Here is an 18,241-nt window from a genome sequence, read left to right on the forward strand (position 1 = left end):
TTTTGAACAGAAATTCCTTTGTGAAAAAGGCCTGCAACCAGTGCCAACCACCTAATGAAATAAGAATGACCATCACGATGCCCAATAGAGCAGAGGCATGACACACTGTATCTCCTAGTACAGCTACTGCTATAGATTTGTTTTATATGCCCATACTGAATTAAAGATGATGAACACAGTGACTTTCAAATACTTTTTCCTGCATCAAGAGCCTGATTTTGCTCCCCATGAAGTCAATTGGGAAAGTCCCAGGATTTCAGAACTGATCTCTAACAGCCTGATCCAGTGCCCATAGAAGTCAGTGAAACACCTCCCACTTATTTCAATGGACTTTGGATTAGGGCCTAAATGAGCAACCTAGTATTAGTGTGTGGATAGTAACCCAAATTACATCTAGCGATCCCACAATATTAAATATTTGCAAAAAAAATTAAACAGAAATTTTCTTTTTATGATGTGTATGCCAAACAAACACAATGTAAGACAGAAAACTAGTCTCCTTACCTTAATTTTTATTTCTCATAATGGAAGGCATCCACTGGTCTGGACATTACTCATGGATTAGATCTGTTCATTCCACCACAATGCAGGCAGAAAAATTCTACCCTGGAAGGAGATGTGGTATGAAATTTCAGGAGGATTGGTTTTGTTTTTGTTAGTTAAGGGTATGTGTCTCTGTGCAAACTGAGATTGTAATGTGAAACAAGCTTCAACTTTCTTTAAAGAGCAGTTCTACCCTGAAGAAAGCATCTATATAAAAATGACACCTTTTTATTCAAGAGATCCATTTCACATGGGTATAAAGTGGAGTCCCTGTCTCTTTATTGTATTGGCTAAAATGTGCTTTCACTACATTTTACTCCTTGTGAGGCTGCACAGGCAGAGCAAACTGAATTCTTTTCCTTTTGGTGCATCATCAGCGTTGTTTACTAAATTCCACTCATTTGTGTCTGTGCAAAGTCATTAAAGATTATGTGACTTCTTCAGAGTAAAAAGTGTAAGAGTAATTAGCCTTCTAGACTTCATTGCTAGTAATGGTGCATGAGACGGAAAGAATTCAGTTTGACTTTCTGATCCCAGGTGGAATTTGAGGGGCTGGTAATTAGAAGAGATTTTGATTTCTGTATCAAATGTGCTCAATTACACATCGATACATACACCAAAAATGAAATCTCATTACACCATTTATGTAGTCAGAGTCATTCTTCAAAATGCAATGAGAATTCCATAAAATAGTTATTGTGTTTTATTTTAAAAAATAATGAATTTAGATTGTCAAAAAGGAAAAAAATAACTTTTCTTTGCCAATACTCTTGAATTACTAAGTTTATTTTTATCGTTTTTACTACAGGAAACTATGACAGGAAGCTCTCAAAGTTCAACATAAAACTAAGTTTTTGCTTAATATTTGAAAAACAATAGTTAAGGCTGTTACACACTATTGCTACTGATTACTGAATTAATTCTGAAGACTAGCCAATACTTTCTTTTGGGATAATACTCAGAACAAAGTACATATTGGGTTAGTTATGACACTTGTTGTTCTAATACTTTAATAGCCTATTGTTCACTCTTGGTTGCCTCAGCAAGATAAAACATTGAAAAAAAGAGCATTTCCTGGCAGGAAGTGAATTCCCACTGTGTATCACAGGACTCCAGCCAAGATCTCTGCTTCACAGAAGGAGTGGCAGCCCTCTTCTGTGATTGCAGAATGACAAAGAAATCATGTTTTTTGTTTATTAAACAAAATATGTAGTCTGTGGATACTGCAGTTCAAGATGCAAATTGCATTGTATTCTGCATGACTTACCATTCAACTACAGTTATGCTACCAATCCTGTCGATTAATCAGTTAACTCCCACGATTAACTCAAAAAATTAATCGTGATTAAAAATTAATTGCAATTAATCACAGTTGTAATCGCACTGTTAAACAATAGAATACCAACTGAAATTTATTAAAATATTTGTGGATGTTTTCCTACATTTTCAAATATATTAATTTCAATTACAAAGTGTACAGTGCTCACTTTATATTTTTATTACAAATATTTACACTGTAAAAATGATAAAAGAAATAGTATTTTTCAATTGACCTCATACAAGTACTGTAATGCAATCTCTATCGTGAAAGTGCAACTTACAAATGTAGATTTTTTTTGTTACATAACTGCACTCAAAAAACAAAACAATGTAAAACTTTAGAGCTTACAAGTTCACTCAGTCCTACTTTTTTTGAATCTTTCATGATTCAGCCACCATTCCAGAGGACATGCTTCCATGCTGATGACGCTTGTTAAAAAAAAAAGTGTTAATTAAATTCTGACTGAACTTCTTGAGGGAGAATTGTATGTTTCATGCTCTGTGTTTTACCCACATTCTGCCATATATTTCATATTACAGCAGTCTCAGATGATGACCGGGCACATGTTGTTCATTTTAAGAACATTTTCATTGCAAATTTGACAAAATGCAAAGAAAAGACGAATGTGAAATTTCTAAAGATAGCTACAGCGCTTAATCCAAGGTTTAAGAATCTGAAGTGCCTTCCAAAATCTGAGAGGGACGAGGGAGCATGCTTTTGGAAGTCTTAGCAACACTCCGATGCGGAAACTACAGAACCCAAAAGAAAAAAAAATGAATATCAACCTTCTGCTGGTTGCAATGTGACTCAGATGATAAAAGTGAACATGTGTCAGTCTGCACTGCTTTGGATCGTTATCGAGCAGAACCTGTCATCAGCATGGACGCATGTCCCCTGGAATGGTGATTGAAGCATGAAGGGACATATACATCTTTAGCGCATCAGACACGTAAATATCTTGCCATGCCGGTTACAACAGTGCCATGCGAATGCCTGTTCTCACTTTCAGGTGACAATGTAAACAAGAAGCGGGCAGCATTATATGGCCGGCAAATGTAAACAAACTTGTCTGTTTGAGTGACTGGCTGAACAAGAAGTAGGAATGAGTGAACTTGTAGGCTCTAAAGTTTTACATTGTTTTGTTTTTGAGTGCAGTTATTTTTTGTACATGATTCTACATTTATAAGTTCAACTTTCATGATAAGGAGATTGCATTACAGTACCTGTACAAGGTGAATTGAAAAATACTATTTCTTTTGTTTTTTTCAGCACAAATATTTGTAATCAGAAATAAATATAAAGCGAGCACTGTACTCTTTGTTCTGTGTTGAAATGGAAATCAATATATTTGAAAATGTAGAAAACATCCAAAAATAAACAATAGAATAGCATTTATTTAAGTAACAGTGTGATTAATTGTGATAAATTTTTTTAATCGCTTGACAGCCCTAATTAATATAGCAAAATGCATCCCCAATTACAGTTATCCTCTGTACATTACATTTCAGGATTAAGCTCAGACCTGACTATTTCTAGAATTTAGTGACAATCATTCTCAGACTAAAATTATTTCTATACGATAGTCTGCAATCCTCTCTAGAATGCTAAAATATTAGATGGTATCAAAGTTACAGTGAAATTATTGGTACTAAATAGCATTTATTTATTCATTCATGGTGTGCCTTTTTAGTAGGTAACATTGCTTCTGTAATAAATTATAATTTAACATATGCTGTACATAAGTGCTCAGACATGACGCAGGGCATGGAATAAATACCTAAACAGACAAATTAATCCAACAGTATAGTAACTATGATAAGATCAAAAAAGTTGCTTGTTACAAATTTTCATCATACACTCTCTTCCAATTAACAAGAACTTTAAAGATAATTAACATCCTGCTAACAAGACATCTGACTCTCTGCCATAATATAGTAATAATGAAAACGTGCTCTGTCTCCATCAAATTTACCAGAAAATTTTTTAAGGGTTTGTCCTCCTATTGATATGCACACATGACTCATTAGTTTTAATGAGTATGAGGCAAATGCAATTAATGGCAGAATAAACTCCAGGAGATTGCGTAACTAAATTGCACCATGCCTGAGATGTAGCATGGACTTCTAAAGAAAGCAAACTTTCTGCAAGATAATACTCTTGCTGGAATTCTGCACCACTGCGCAGTGCAGAATTTGCACAGAATTAGTGTTCCCTACAGATTCCTTCGCCCCTTCCCTCCCCCCAAGAATTTATTATTTCCACCAAAATTCTTCCTTTTTCTGTTTTTTCTACCCGGGGTTGACAGCAGGAGCCCCAACCACACATGATTATATTGTGTTTTTTGACAAAAAAAAATATGCAGCATTTTAAAATATCGTGAGGAGAATTTGTAATCTTTTGGCACAGAATTTCCCCAGGAGTAAAGGTAACTATAACAGAGAAAATTCTTTCACAGAAGATTCCCAATCAGTGTCCTCTACCTACACTGCAGTTTAGAACCTCAGACCTTTGGGTAACGAAGACACTCCTATGCAGCTTTTGTTTCGTGATGAAATTATGGCCAGTCAAACCAAATGGTGAAACTCTGGGCTTTCAGGCAATCCTACAAGTTACAATTACAAATGCACACACACTGTATATTTTAAAAAATTGATTCACCCCACTGCAAACATCATGACATGTAAATTCCTGCTTCTGTAACCATGTAAATGTATTGGCAGGATGGTAGGGTAAAGTTCACCTCTCAGGCGGCTTCCTCAGCACCAATCAGCAAAGTCTAGTTATGTCAATTTATGTCACTTTCGGTGCTCGATGAGGCAAGGAAATGGATTAGAGTGCTAGACTGTGGAAACAATGCTAAACAACTATGCCAAAACTGAGTATCAAACTCCCAGGCTCAGCTTTATATGCCCGATTTCATAAAAGTTAATGGAATAAATGAAGTTTAAAAAACGCAATATAAAAAGTAAAACCTATTTCCAGATGGTGAAACAAGATTTGCCTGTAGGAAATACTTTTTAAATAGAATATATTTTTGCAAAGAGAAATATGTAATTTTAAATGCAGTTTTACAAGAAAAATCTAGTTTAAAAGACATTAAAAAAAGTTTTTAGAATCTGCTCACGACACAAGAACTAAGGAAATATAAATGCATGATATTACTTACAACACTCAAGGCTATTAAAAAACCCTCCTTACATACAACTTTCTCTTATGGTTTTAAATCAAAACATACTCCCCTGATAAGTCCCTATTTATAGTGCCATATATTATGTAATTTTGATTTAGTTCATGATATATTCTGGTTTTACTCAGTTTTAAACACATCCATTGATTTATAAGCAATTGTTCAACTGTAAATCTTAAAGGTAGCTTCAATAACTCATCACTGTATCATATCACAACTAAACCCTTTTCTGAACATATAGTGTGGAAATACACATCTTAATACACCCCAAAACAAGAGCCCCATCTAGCTCCTACTGAAGTAAAAGCTTCCATTGATTGAAATGGAAGCACAAGCAGGCGCCATGTTCCCAACCCCCCCCACAATGAACAGTAACAATAGAGAAAAAAAATCTTAGCAGAAGAGGTCAACATAGATTAACTGAATACTGATTGCATGGGGAAAATAATTCAGATACAAAAATTCAACTCACCATTCACCTAACTACATCGGAGGATGAAAACAAAAAGGTTTGAAATAGAAGAGAATCAAAATATGCTTCAAACAACTTTCTGCTGCATCCCTCCCCAACTGCTCTGTGAAATACACAGCAGCAACAGCACAAAAGCATCTTTATGGAAGGAATAAAAGGGTCTTTAAATGCTCCTTTTATTTTTTATTGAATGAACCCACTCTTACACAAAGTTCATGACACAATGTCTCAAGCTTCAGTATTGCCAGATCATGGAGTTATCAGTCTGCTAATTCTGGTAAATTACAAACAGAGCAATCTGAAGTATGTACAAAATTTCTATATTGGATCAAGTAATTAAATTGTAATCAAGTGGTTGATTGAAAAGATACCAACATTTTATGATACTTAGCAGTCAGTAAAATGTTTACAATGTTCTTCTGATTTTTTTTCCACCCCCAAAACAACAAGATCTTCACCCCTACTAACTGAAAACACTTCTCTCTTTCAGAGCTACTTTCTTGCATGGAGAAACTAAGGAGTTTACTGAGATACAAAGCCACAGACTCCTCCCAACTACAGTATTAATCATTTGTGTGGTTTTACAGTTGCCATAGAATTAACAAATGTATACTACCTATGTTTGTTTATACAGAAGCACATTGCAACAGACATCCCATTGCTTAAAAAAAAAATACAAAAAAAATAAGAGCTGCAGTTTAAACTGATACCATGTAGTGTGGCAATTCTGAAGAAACCTTGCCCTAAAGATGACCTTTATGATGATTTTTCAAGCTATCAAAAGTATATGCAAAAAAGCAAGGGTGGAGCACTTTCAGGACCCACTACTACAAGACTCTCAGAATGCAAATTCATTTGCAAGCTTGGCGGGCAAATAACACTACCAAGTATTGATGCGATCTACAAGAACGTCCAGCCGCAAGCACACCAGGACACTGGAAAATTTCCCATCTAAAAATGTGGGCTTTTGCTCATAACCTCCATCAATTCTTAGGAGAAGTGCATTTTCCCACCCTTAAACCTTTAAGTTAGGCAGATAGGGCATTAGAAGAAAACTGTCTGGGAAAGGATTGACAAGAAGGTTGCACAGAAATTGGTCCATTTCTAAGTTAAGCCTTTCCAGGTTTCACATGCCCTTCGCTGCAATGAAAATTTCATCTTGTCTTCAAAATTTTGTAGTGCCTTCAAGTCAACAGGAACACAAACATGTTACCAGCAACTAAAATAAATACAGTAGTTCTTTTATATGTTAATACTTACCAGTAAAGCAATATACAGTATTTGTATTTATCAGACAAAATATACATAATAAATCAAACTATTCTTTATTTTCAGGATTCTCTGATAGGAGTTTATAAAAACAGAACACATAAAACGAGACAAAAAAAGGCAAAGCTTTCTGGTGAAAACTCCCCAGATACGTATCATTCCAAAGCAAACAATTTTTGTTTTAAAGCAAAGAACTGTTCTTTATTTCCCAAACACCACCCACTCTTCCAAATAAACAAGTGATCCAATGTTGCGTAAGAATTTTAATTGTTTCCATAACTCTTATTACCTGCCAAAAAAGTACTTTACATGAGATATCCACTACAGCGGGCTCAAAAATATATGCATGTTTAAAATAAAATAATTCTGTATCTGTACATAAGCTTGTTTTACATAAGGACTTTAACTTTGCACAGATATTCACTTTGTTGTGACTTTTTAAAAAAGCTTTATTCTATCTATTTACTGTTACTAACCTGGACATTCTTAATCCTACTGTTGTTTTCCACAATCTTAAAAACATTTTGGTCCAAATTCTGCCACCCCTACTCACAGTAAGCAGCACCTCACACTGCAAGCAGTCCCACTGGGACCTCCTGTGGTACAAGGTGCTACTCAACACAAGCAGCTGGGGACATATTCTAACGTGAAATGCTTATAAAGCTTAAAGTTATTCAGATTCATAAGACCAGGTCTACACTAGAAACTATTTTCTGAACAGAAATGTCAGTTGGGGGAGGGGGTGATTTAAAAAAAAATTACATTTCATACCAGCACTACATTGCATCTACACTAGATATTCTATTTTCTAGCAATTTTACCAGGAAAAATGTTTTTGCCAGTATAGCTTATTTCATTTGGGAAACAAGAATAAGCCATACTGGCAAGCCTTTTGTAATGTAGACTAAGCCTAAAAATCCCTCTGTTGCAAGATTAATTTAATCAATTTTATAGACAGTGGGGAAAATGACTTTGGGAGCTACAGGGTAGAAACTAGCAAAATATTGTCTTTACAATACATATCAGATTTTTCCACTGAATTTTAACACTAAATCAGCACGTCACAGATTCTCACACCTTCAGTGTTTGGAAGCTGCTCTTGAATCCACTTTTTGATTTGTGATCTGTTGAGAGAGGGTTGACAAGCCTTTGGTTTGGCATGCAATGTTGTTGATAATGTGCGGCTTTCCGATCCCATGATAATATTAAAATCCCCTGACTACTCTGAGTACAGAGCATTCCTGACTTTAAACAATTAAACCTGTGTGACTATCATATCTAAATGTAGATCCCGTTGCTATTACTGCTTCAAAGCTACAAATGTAAGGGCATGATTTTCAAAACTAACTACTAATTTTGGATGCCCAACTCAAGACACCCTAAAGCTGCCTTATTTTAATAAAGCGTTGAGTGCTCACCCTCCGCAAGTCAAACCTCTAAGGTTTTTCAAGATGGGCACCCAAAAGTCACTAGGTACCTTTGTAATATAAATCTCTAGCCAAGATTTTCAGTTTTTATTTAATAGCACGGGTTCTTAGAGTTCAGGAGAGATGTTTGTATGTTGTATTTCTAGCCAAATAAATATATAAATTTCAGTAATCTTGAATTATTACTGCTGAAAAAGTCTATGTTGTTTTCAAAGTCTAAAAAACTTGCCTTTCACAGCTGCAAAGGAAATGACAAGAGAAGAAGGAAAAAACCACACAGTCGGTATATATCAGCAATTAATTCCATCCACAACCGCCCAGCTGTTTGCACATAGAAGCATCAGCCTATTTCCTTTAGGGACTTTTGCCACTGAAAACTGATATTGCACTTTCAGAGACACAAGCTGTTTGTAACATGTTAGGAATGTGCACTAGATCACACAAAGTTGAAGTAGAAATGAAATCCAGATCTGGTTTTCTTTACAGCTTGCCAACATATTGCATATCTACATTAAGATAAAGTTATCCCATCCCTTTCCTTCCATTCCCCCAGATAAGAATGGAAAATTGCCAGCAAAGTCAGATTAAGTGTCTAGAATGGACACTATTGTGATTTACTGGCAAAGACAAGGTGCAACATTCTCAGGAATCCACATGTCCATGGCATGTTAAATTCAGCCAAGACATTAGTATTTTATAGCTCATTGCCAAAGTGGTCGATTCCAGGACATTTCATTACAGTACAGAAGTTTATGTGGAACCAGTACTTTTACCATGAAAATGCAGGTTCTCTCTGGTTAGCATACACAGCCATGTTATACACAGTAAACAATGCTTTGTCCCATTGGAACAAATTCACTATGCTCTAAATGTAGTGTACCTTTTTATTTAATAACATAGAATCATAGACTTTAAGGTGAGAAGGGACCGTTATGATCATCTAATCTGACCTCCTGCACAACGCAGGCTACAGAATTTCACCCACCCACTCCTGTATCAAACCTGTATTTGAGCCACTGAAGTCCTCAAATCATAGTTTAAAGACTTCAAGGTGCAGAGAATCTTCCAGCAAGTGACCCGTGCCCCACGTTGCAGAGGAAGGCGAAAAACCCCCAGGGCCTATGCCAATCTGCCCTGGAGAAAAATTCCTTCCCGACCCCAAATATGGCGATCAGCTAAACCCTGAACATGTGGGCAAGACTCACCAGCCAGACACCCAGGAAAGAATTCTCTGTAGTACTCAGATCCCACCCCATCTAAAATCCCATCAAAAGCCATAGGGCATGGATTTTATCTCCACAAGCATGGGTTCTTAGAGTTCAGGAGAGGTACACACTGCGCTATTACTCATGAGAAGGCGGCCTAGAACAAACTGTTGGCAGTAAGGAAACATTTCATTTTCACAATTTCAAGGGGCAATGCCAAGCAGTAAGAAGTAATTGTCAAAATGCGCTCTCTCAATTTGAGAGAAGTGTCTTTTAATTTTAAAATATCAATAGGTACTAGCTTGTATGTTTTACTGGATTCATAGTTAGGTGAACTACATCTGTGTGTGCCAATGGGTTTGAGAATATGTTTTGCAGAAATGGGACAGGGAATAACCTAAAAATAAGGTTACAAGCAGTTTCAAGTGACCTTAGGACTCACCTTGAGGAAAGTACTTTACATGATAATCAGTCCAGCCAAATACAAATGACAAAGATGTCCATTGTTAGAAATTGTATAGCCTGTATCATTGCGTCTGTGCCAGAGGAAACAAAGAATGTAACATAAAAAATACACTTTCACTTTAATTAATATAAAATTTATTCTGTGTTAAAATAGTACATTTTTATATGGAGTTTTTGTACAATTCAGACATGTGCTTCCAGAAGACTGACACTGTCTCACTCAATAGTGGAGGGCTACCTTAGCTTGGGAAACTTCAAAATCATTTAAACTTTCAATTGTTTACAGTCTCTCATGGGATCTAATCAGTCTCCATAACTGACTTGGGATGGGGTGGGGCACAGAAAAAAGGATGAATTGTTTATATCACCTTCCCTTCTCATCCCCTTAAAGCCAAATCAGTAAAAAAGTACTAGGTGAATGAGAGCAGCATTTCATCTATCTTTAAATTATTCAATATGTGTAATCACAAATGATCTCACTATATTACAGCATGAGTGGCCCCACAGTTAATGGGTAGTAACATCCATTGCATGCCACTGGTCCCATCTCCACTGTTTTAATTTGCTCATAATCTTCTTAAATAAATTCCTTTGGAGAGGATTTTTTTCTATGCTTCGTGTCAGTCCCGCCAGAGAATTTGTTGGAAAGGTTAAAAAGCATGGCCATTTTTGAGTTTTGTGTATGTAAAAATAAATTTTAAGACCCTTGTTTCCCATATGTTCCATGTGCCTAACTTAACAACAGTGGTACTAATTGCGTTCAGACTGGTTTGACAGATCACAATGAAATCTAAAGCACAAACTGGGTCTGAAAGAAACTGGGTTACTAGTTCTGTGCACTGGAAGTTTTGTAATGCAAACAAATGCTGATCAGAAATACCAAAATATGAAGTCAAAAGTAGCTATGCAAACACTGAGGGAACTCTGAAGTCGTCGTCATCATCATGTTACTATTACATCTCTGGTGTTTAGGGCAGAAACGAAACTCCTCCACTCCTGTCTGTTTCTGGCAAGTCTTTCAATGGTTCCCCAGCTGTGCCCAGGTTAAGCATTATCAAAAGTTAAAATATCCCAGATTTCCAAAAAGGCTTAACCAAAGTTTTAAATTCCTGTAGAGTAACTCCTCGCTTTACATTGTAGTTTGGTTCCTGAAAAATACTACTTTAGGCGAAACAATGTTAAGCGAATCCAATTTCCCCATAAGAATTAATGTAAATTGGGGGGGGGGGCGGGAGGAGGCGGAGGGCTTGGTTCCAGGGAAATTGTTTTTTGCCAGACAAAAGATATTATATACATATACTGTATAAAGTTTTAAATAATTTTAAACAACAATTTAATACTGGACTCCCCAACCAGCATTGTGAAGCTTGGTTGAGGCAGGGGTGTAGTGGGGTCGGGGTGCGGGGGCTTGCCCCGCTCTGCCCACCTGGCGCTCCTGCCAGGGAATGGGGTCATGACGCAGGGGCTTGCCCTGCTCCACTGGCCTGGCGTTCCAGCCGGGGAGCAGGGTTGGGGCATGGGAGCTTGCCCCGTTCCACCCGCCCGGTGCTCCTGCCGGGGAGCGGGGTCGGGAACTTGCCCACTCCCTGGCTGGAATGCCGGGTGGGTGAAGTTGGGTAAGCCCCTGCACCTCAACCCCGCTCCCCAGCAGAAGTGCCGGGTGGGCGGAATGGGGTAAGCCAAACAACCTTGTAACAGAACATTGCACGACTTTAAACGAGTATGTTCTCTAATGGATCAGCAACCTAATAATGAAACAGTGTGACTGGGACGACTTTAAGTGAGGAATTACTGTAATTACTTACAAGGTGGTGGCATTGCCTTAGGTGTGAGTTCTTTATTTCTCAACCTCAATCTTGCACTAATGCTTTTTTTTTTTAAATAGCATGCAGTATAATATGAAAACATAGTTATATAGTAAAAATAAAGATAGTGGTATATTATGTATTTCACTGCAAGAGTTAAAACCTGCAAAGAAGTGGCAAAAATTCAGTGGCACCATCAAGATGTATGTGTCTTACTGAGTAATCATGTAATATCACTAGGGCCCTACCAAATTCACAGCAATGACAAACGCATCATGGACCGTGAAATCTGGTCTCCCGTCATGAAATCTGTTCTTTTTGTGCGCTTTTACCCTATAACATACAGATTTCACAGGGGAGACCAGCATTTCTCAAATTGGGGGTCCTGATGCAAAAGGGAGTTGCAGGGGTAACAAGATTACTTTAGGGGGGTGGTGACTCACAGTATTGCCACACTCACTTCTGCGCTGCCTTCAGAGCTGGGCGGCCGGCAGCTGTTAGCTGGGCACCTAGTTCTAAAGGCAGCACCCCGCCAGCAGCAGTGCAGAAGCAAGGGTGACAATACCATACCATGCCATCTTTACTTCTGTGCTGTTGCTGGCAGCAAATGAAGTTTAGACATTGACTGAAACTATGTTTAAGAACAGCTCCTTTTAACGGATTACATCATAGTTAGTCATGAGGTCACAGAAGTCACGGATTCCGGGACCTTCATGACTTCTGCAGCAGCTGGCCTGGGGGCCACCTGAGCAGCTCAGGCAGCCCCTGGGCCAGCCACACCAGCTGCTGCTGGGGCAGTCTCAGGCCACTCTGCTCCCCTCCCCCAGTTGCAGCAGGAGTTTGGGTGTCGGTTGGGGGCTCTGGGTGGCACTTATATCGGGGGGGCTTCCTGAAAGCAGTGACATGTCTCTCCCTCTACTCCTAGCAGATGGCTCCACGTGCAGGCACCACCCCTGCAGCTCCCATTGGCTGCGGTTTCTGGCCAATGGGGGCTGTGGACCTGGTGCTCAGGGCACAGACAGCGTGCGGAGCCATCTGGCCATGCCTCTGCCAGGGGTGGGGGGCACGAGGAGCACCCACGGCACCCCCCAAGCCACCCCCACCCCGAGCACCTGCAGCACCTCCACGCCCCCCACCCAAGATTTAGTCAGGGGTATACAGTACAAGGCATGGACTTGTCATGGACCATGAATTTTTGTTTACTGCCCGTGACCTGTCCCTGACTTTTACTAAAAATACCTATGACTAAAACGTAGCCTTAATCATAGCTAGATCTTTTTGGTTCTAGCTCCAGGATTCATGAAAAATACTCAATCAGCCCCCATATTTATGAATACATACATTACAGAATGCCTCGCGCATTCAATGAATTGTTTAGAAAGTATGCCAATCTATAATATCCATCTACAAATATCTCCTTGCTTCAAAGTAGCAAATTCTGTAGTTACAAGTGTGCATATCTTGTATTGTATACAGTAAGAGAATGGGCTAAGTTGACCCAGAGTAACTCCACTGAAGCCTAGTGGATGATTTTGGTCAAACATGTCTTGTCAATGAAAAACCTGACACCTTAAAACAGTCCTTCTCTTCTATGTAGTCTTTCCTCACTGTTATAATGTCTTTGTATGCTATTGGTATATCATGCTTTACATACATTAATGAAATACAATTTCCAGCAGCTTAGTAAGATAATTAACTTTAAAAAAAAACCTCCTAGCAAATAGCCTTATTGATCTTTTGAGGAAAGATGCTATTTAAATAAAGTACATGGGATAAAGAGTATAGGGCTAGCTCTTATTTTCATCAGCTGTTCTTTTCTTCATTGCTGATATCTTGTATTTCACATAAACACACATCTTCTTTCATTCCATAATTATAATCTCTCAAGTAGAGAAGCAAATTACAACATCCTAATCCAAATGTTTTATTTAACCTAGACAGAGTCTTGAAGTAGTATGTTGAATTTATTAGGAAGCCACCTTGCAAAGACCCTATAAACTATGACCACATTGGATAAAGTTAGGCTCAGTTTACTTTTGGATCATCTTTGTTCTGAGAATTTTTACAGTGGGAAGAGAGATTCATGCTTTATTCATTTTATTTGGAATACTATTGGTCTAAAACTGCTGTTGAACATTTATCTGGCAGCCTCACTCAGAGTCCAAAAGAAGTCATACTCCAGGGTGAAGCACCTAGAAAGTTCAAACTTGGCAGAAAGGTTAATTATTTGTGTCTATGTACTAACCATGTCACACGCTTCACTAATACTGACCAAGTGTGATATGTATCAGGGGGTAGCCGTGTTAGTCTGTATCTACAAAAACAACAAGGAGTCTGGTGGCACCTTAAAGACTAACAGATTTATTTGGGCATAAGCTTTCGTGAGTTAAAACCTCACTTCTTCGGATGCATAGAGTGAAAGTTACAGATGCAGGCATTATATACTGACCAAGTGTGATATGGTGAATTACTAGCTAAAATCTCCTGCATCAAAGCTGTAGCAATACTGAAGGAGCCTTCACCCATGTCAGTTTGGAGCTTATGGAAGAATTGATCCATTACCCAAATAGAGTAGTAATACAATTCATTTCAGGCAACTATTTCTTATAGTCTATTTTAATTACGGACATTCCATCTTAATAAAATACAAAATTGTTTATGGACCATAGCCTGGCTAAATTAGTGAATAACTACATTCAGCACTAAGGGTAGGTCTACACTACCCGGTAGTTCGGCGGCAAGCAAATCGAAGTTCTGGGTTCGACTTATCGCGTCTTGTCTGGACGATATAAGTTGAACCCGGAAGTGCTCGCCGTCGACTGTGGTACTCCAGCTCAGCGAGAGGAGTACCGCGAAGCCGACGGGGGAGCCTGCCTGCTGCGTCTGGACCGAGGTAGGTTCGAACTAAGGTACTTCAAACTTCAGCTACGTTATTCATGTACCTTAGTTCGAATTGCGGGGTTAGTGTAGACCTGCCCTAAGTACATCCCCTAAGTTTAAGAGAATAAACCTGAAATGTCAGATACACCTTGTCATATGAATTTTAGAATATAATTTTAAATAAGACAAAGACTCCCAGCTAACTACAGGACATTATTAGAATACATAGTCTCTGAATATATGACAGCACAATGGCACACTAACTGCTCCAAAGTAACCATTATGGTCTTGCATATCTATGTAATGAAACTCCCCATGTAGTAAATGATTAGAGCTGTTGTGCCCAGGCAACCATTATCGTCTACAATAGGAAGTATCAAACATTTTCATAGGATGGACTATATCTTGGAGAGATGGTCTAGAAGACTTCTTTTTACTTTCTAAAACTATTTTTCTGCCATAAGCAACTGAACACCCAGCCTCCAGTAACTACATCAACCACTTATATAGAAAATACATCATCATGTAACCATCAAGCTGTCTACTAACAAGTGTTTTGTGGACCACATTTGGGGAACTGCTGATCTACAGCGTTAAACAATCCCCTTTTAGAAAAAATATCTTTTTAAAAAAAACCCAAAAGACTGATGGCTTCTTCAGCGCAATTATCAGCTACCTGCCAAATGTGGTGCACTCCTGAAGTCTGTAAATACACACTTTAATGACAGTTTGTATTTGCTTCTAAATAAGCACTTTACATTACATTGCTTTTGGGGCACATAGACGCCGAGAAGCAATTGCTACTTATCCAATTTGACCCTAAGTTACAAATAATCAAGTCAAACGGAAACTCTGCGCACATGGAAAGATGAAACAGGGAGGGGAACAAAAATAGAAGTTTGCTTTGAAGTTTGTTTTAAAGCCTATGAAAGAGTAGTTCAGTTTCTGTTCACATTATAAACCCCCAAAAGATATTCAAAGAACCATAATAAAATAATACTAAGGGGCTGAAAAACTGGAAAAAAAACTAGAGAATTCAGGGTTAAGCATGCAATTACAATTGCCTCAGTGAGAGCAGATATTGTAACTGATCTTTTCCCACATCAGGGGACCTGAGAACAGGTCAGATTGTTCAGCATCTTAACTACAATATTGGCTGTGGACAAAACAACAAAAGCTGAGAAACAGCTTCAGCGCTTATTCTGAATTTCTATTATTTCTATCAGTTTAAGACAAATGCAGTATTATTTTAACAGTTATTGTACATGTACTTAAGAAATGATCAAAGAGACCCTAATATAGAACATAATTTTAAACCATTAAAAGCTACTGGAAAATATACTCTGGATTTTAAGTGTCAATCCACAACTCTGTTGCAGGGAATTTTTAAACCATCACCACGAATTTATAGCCTCCATTTATGTACAGCCTTATAGAGCTCTTCTCCTGCGGAGTCAGCAAGACTAAAAGTTAAAAGGCAGTGATGAACTATAACATTTGCATATGTATCATACATAACTTTCTCAAACTTTCTCAAAGTGTTTGCAGCTGCTGTTTTCATCTACAGAACAGGGATATGAAACACTTAACATTTTACAAATTGTGCAAGAGCCAAGATCAATGAGACACACAAAGCCTTAAATGCATAAACATTTACAACCAAGTATTTGAAAATCAGTTCCATCTACTTGGCCAAACCTGAAGGGATTCAGGGATTCATGCTCCCTCTGAAAGAGCTGATAGTGTCATTAACACCTGAAGCATAATACAGAATGCTAATCCCTGCTTTAATGTAGTGAGGTCATTAGTAGCTGCAGGAAAAACAAATTTTGTTTGGGATGGTAAAAGGCCTTTAAATTCCTTTAAAATTATTTATTTTTGTAATTTTAAAGCTTGTACATATGTAAATGGATTTGGGACCTCAAACAGTCTATTTTATTTATTTTGAAAACATCACCATAGCAGTGAGGCACTTGTTTACAGAGTCAAAGAAAGAACATTAAATTCAATAAAACAAGGACAACCAAACAAAACACTAAAATGTTATACGAAATAAATTTGTCTTGCACTGCACCCTGAAGACTGTTAGACCTCAGGTCCAGTGAGCCAAAGGGAACATGAGATAATTGGACCATGAGAGGAGAAATTCATCTGTTAACGAACTGGGAATGCGGTCTGCCCTGGAGCTAAACATCTTGCATTTGTTGTTCAGGTTGGTAGCAAAGTCTATTTCTGGATTGCTCCGCTGATAGAAGATCTGGAGGAGGATGTCCTGATTGACCACTCATGGTGGTCTATAAAATTCCTGCTGAGGGAATCTGCAATGGTGTCCCCCTCACTTCTGGAAAATGGAAAGCTCTCAGAGCAACTTTGTTTCTTATGCATAGGTTCCACAGAGGGATAGCCTCCCGATACAGCTGAGTTGATCTTGCATTCCCCTGCTTGTGGAGATAAAACTTGGCAATGGTATTGTCTGTAAGGACTTGCACAACCTGGTTCTTGATGGGAGACAAACAGCTCACAGGCCTGATGAATTGCATGGAACTCAAACATGTTTATGCGCAGTGAGACATCCTGGGGTGACCACAGAGCTTGCGCAGGAAGTCAGCCGAGGTGGACTATCCAGACTTTGGTAGACACATCTGTAACCAGAGTCATAGTTTGGCTCTGGAGATAGAAAAGGGACACTATGCACATGTTGTGAGGGTTCAGCCACCAGTTCAGAGGCTGAAGCACTCATGCAGGTACACAAACCAGCATACCCAGAGGATGCCTGGTCAGACACTAGACCAAACAAAGTCAGCCCTATAAACACCGAAGGTGAAGATTGGCATGTGGAATTATGTACCCACACGAGGCCATGTGGCCCGACAGCTATGTACAGGAACACACTGTTGTCACTGGGTTGGACTTCAGGCCTTCGGATAGAGTGACTATGAACTGAAACCTGTCCATCAGAAAATAAGCTATTGTGGTTATGGTGTCGAGGTTTGCTCCTATGAATGTTATATGCTGCATCTGCTATAACTTTGTTTTGTCTAAATTCAGTTTCAGGCCTAGACGAGAGAACAGCCGTCTGATAATGAAGATACTACTGTAAACTTCATAGATTCCATAAGGCCAGAAGAGACTATAATGATCATCTAGTCTGATCGCTGATATAGCAGAAGCCATAGAACTTCCCCAAAATAATTCCTAGAGCAGATCTTTTAGAAAAACATCCAACCTCCATTTAAAAGTTGTCAGTGATGGAGAATTCACCAAAGCCTTTGCTAAGGCTAAGTTGTTTCAATAGTTTCTCTCGGACGGTTACACATTTACCCCTTATTTCCAGTGTAAATTTGTCTAGCCTGAACTTCCAGCCACTGGACATTGCTATACCTGTCTCTGCTAGACCAAAGAGCCTATCATTAAATATTTGTTCTTCATGTAGGTACTTATAGACTGTAATTGATTCACCCCTTAGTCGTCTCTTTGTCAAGCAAAATAGATTGAGCTCCTTGAGTCTATCATTGTAAAGCATGTTTTGTAATCCTTTAATTATTCTTGTGGCTCTTCACTTTATCAACATCCTTCTTAAATTGTTGATACCAGAACTGGCCACAGTATTTCAGCAGCATCACGCCAGTGCCAAATACAGAGAAAAATAACCTCTACACTCCTGCTT

At 38.4% G+C, this 18,241-nt stretch overlaps 1 protein-coding gene across 34 annotated transcripts in view; it reads right to left on the bottom strand.

Annotated features, from left to right (window-relative positions):
* Positions 1 to 18,241, bottom strand: part of ADD3 (adducin 3) — a 191,167-nt gene that overhangs the window by 73,209 nt on the left and 99,717 nt on the right. For 6 of the 34 annotated variants that reach the window (XM_065553560.1, XM_065553576.1, XM_008173497.3 and 3 more), the window contains one exon: positions 505 to 606. The exons of 21 other annotated variants lie outside the window; for them this stretch is intronic. The gene's annotated coding sequence lies outside the window, so the exon portion shown is untranslated. Of the gene's footprint in view, positions 1 to 504; positions 607 to 5,523; positions 5,647 to 9,866; positions 9,961 to 18,241 lie in introns of those variants that run through there. 7 more of the 34 variants (XM_065553579.1, XM_065553580.1, XM_065553566.1 and 4 more) reach the window with 5 other exon arrangements.

Source organism: Chrysemys picta, chromosome 7 (assembly GCF_011386835.1).
Source record: "Chrysemys picta bellii isolate R12L10 chromosome 7, ASM1138683v2, whole genome shotgun sequence".
In the NCBI taxonomy this organism is placed as follows: Eukaryota; Metazoa; Chordata; order Testudines; family Emydidae; genus Chrysemys; species Chrysemys picta.